The following is a 3,274-nucleotide window of genomic DNA, read 5'->3' as shown; positions in this document are numbered from 1 at the left end:
ACCCTCACTGCAACCCCATCCCTTATTCCAATCCTAACCCCGACCGCTAACCCTCACTGCAACCCTAATCCCTTATTCCAATCCTAACCCCGACCGCTAACCCTAACTGCAACCCCATCCCTTATTCCAATCCTAACCCCGACCGCTAACCCTAACTGCAACCCCATCCCTTATTCCAATCCTAACCCCGACCGCTAACCCTAACTCCAACCCCATCCCTTATTCCAATCCTAACCCCGACCGCTAACCCTCACTGCAACCCCATCCCTTATTCCAATCCTAACCCCGACCGCTAACCCTCACTGCAACCCCATCCTTTATTCCAATCCTAACCCCGACCGCTAACCCTCACTGCAACCCCATCCTTTATTCCAATCCTAACCCCGACCGCTAACCCTCACTGCAACCCCATCCCTTATTCCAATCCTAACCCCGACCGCTAACCCTCACTGCAACCCCATCCCTTATTCCAATCCTAACCCCGACCGCTAACCCTAACTGCAACCCCATCCCTTATTCCAATCCTAACCCCGACCGCTAACCCTCACTGCAACCCCATCCCTTATTCCAATCCTAACCCCGACCGCTAACCCTCACTCCAACCCCATCCCTTATTCCAATCCTAACCCCGACCGCTAACCCTAACTCCAACCCCATCCCTTATTCCAATCCTAACCCCGACCGCTAACCCTCACTGCAACCCCATCCCTTATTCCAATCCTAACCCCGACCGCTAACCCTCACTGCAACCCCATCCTTTATTCCAATCCTAAACCCGACCGCTAACCCTAACTCCAACCCCATCCCTTATTCCAATCCTAACCCCGACCGCTAACCCTAACTCCAACCCCATCCCTTATTCCAATCCTAACCCCGACCGCTAACCCTAACTGCAACCCCATCCCTTATTCCAATCCTAACCCCGACCGCTAACCCTAACTGCAACCCCATCCCTTATTCCAATCCTAACCCCGACCGCTAACCCTCACTGCAACCCCATCCCTTATTCCAATCCTAACCCCGACCACTAACCCTCACTGCAACCCTAATCCCTTATTCCAATCCTAACCCCGACCGCTAACCCTCACTCCAACCCCATCCTTTATTCCAATCCTAACCCCGACCACTAACCCTAACTGCAACCCCATCCCTTATTCCGATCCTAACCCCGACCGCTAACCCTCACTGCAACCCCATCCCTTATTCCAATCCTAACCCCGACTGCTAACCCTCACTGCAACCCCATCCCTTATTCCAATCCTAACCCCGACCGCTAACCCTCACTGCAACCCCATCCCTTATTCCAATCCTAACCCCGACCGCTAACCCTAACTCCAACCCCATCCCTTATTCCAATCCTAACCCCGACCGCTAACCCTAACTGCAACCCCATCCCTTATTCCAATCCTAACCCCGACCGCTAACCCTCACTGCAACCCCATCCCTTATTCCAATCCTAACCCCGACCGCTAACCCTAACTCCAACCCCATCCCTTATTCCAATCCTAACCCCGACCGCTAACCCTCACTGCAACCCCATCCCTTATTCCAATCCTAACCCCGACTGCTAACCCTCACTGCAACCCCATCCCTTATTCCAATCCTAACCCCGACCGCTAACCCTCACTGCAACCCCATCCCTTATTCCAATCCTAACCCCGACCGCTAACCCTAACTCCAACCCCATCCCTTATTCCAATCCTAACCCCGACCGCTAACCCTAACTGCAACCCCATCCCTTATTCCAATCCTAACCCCGACCGCTAACCCTCACTGCAACCCCATCCCTTATTCCAATCCTAACCCCGACCGCTAACCCTAACTGCAACCCCATCCCTTATTCCAATCCTAACCCCGACCGCTAACCCTCACTGCAACCCCATCCCTTATTCCAATCCTAACCCCGACCACTAACCCTCACTGCAACCCCATCCCTTATTCCAATCCTAACCCCGACCGCTAACCCTCACTGCAACCCTAATCCCTTATTCCAATCCTAACCCCGACCGCTAACCCTAACTGCAACCCCATCCCTTATTCCAATCCTAACCCCGACCGCTAACCCTCACTGCAACCCCATCCCTTATTCCAATCCTAACACCGACCGCTAACCCTCACTGCAACCCCATCCCTTATTCCAATCCTAACCCCGACCGCTAACCCTCACTCCAACCCCATCCCTTATTCCAATCCTAACCCCGACCGCTAACCCTAACTGCAACCCCATCCCTTATTCCAATCCTAACCCCGACCGCTAACCCTAACTGCAACCCCATCCCTTATTCCAATCCTAACCCCGACCACTAACCCTCACTGCAACCCTAATCCCTTATTCCAATCCTAACCCCGACCGCTAACCCTCACTGCAACCCCATCCCTTATTCCAATCCTAACCCCGACCGCTAACCCTAACTGCAACCCCATCCCTTATTCCAATCCTAACCCCGACCACTAACCCTCACTGCAACCCTAATCCCTTATTCCAATCCTAACCCCGACCGCTAACCCTCACTGCAACCCCATCCCTTATTCCAATCCTAACCCCGACCACTAACCCTCACTGCAACCCTAATCCCTTATTCCAATCCTAACCCCGACCGCTAACCCTCACTGCAACCCTAATCCCTTATTCCAATCCTAACCCCGACCGCTAACCCTAACTGCAACCCCATCCCTTATTCCAATCCTAACCCCGACCGCTAACCCTAACTGCAACCCCATCCCTTATTCCAATCCTAACCCCGACCGCTAACCCTCACTGCAACCCTAATCCCTTATTCCAATCCTAACCCCGACCGCTAACCCTAACTGCAACCCCATCCCTTATTCCAATCCTAACCCCGACCACTAACCCTCACTGCAACCCTAATCCCTTATTCCAATCCTAACCCCGACCGCTAACCCTAACTGCAACCCCATCCCTTATTCCAATCCTAACCCCGACCACTAACCCTCACTGCAACCCTAATCCCTTATTCCAATCCTAACCCCGACCGCTAACCCTCACTGCAACCCCATCCCTTATTCCAATCCTAACCCCGACCACTAACCCTCACTGCAACCCTAATCCCTTATTCCAATCCTAACCCCGACCGCTAACCCTCACTGCAACCCCATCCCTTATTCCAATCCTAACCCCGACCACTAACCCTCACTGCAACCCTAATCCCTTATTCCAATCCTAACCCCGACCACTAACCCTCACTGCAACCCCATCCCTTATTCCAATCCTAACCCCGACCACTAACCCTCACTGCAACCCTAATCCCTTATT

This window comes from Pelophylax lessonae (assembly GCF_965119305.1).
Source record: "Pelophylax lessonae genome assembly, chromosome: 13".
Classification (NCBI taxonomy): domain Eukaryota; kingdom Metazoa; phylum Chordata; class Amphibia; order Anura; family Ranidae; genus Pelophylax; species Pelophylax lessonae.
The sequence above is the reverse complement of the archived record's forward strand: the minus strand, read 5'-3'. Positions refer to the sequence as shown.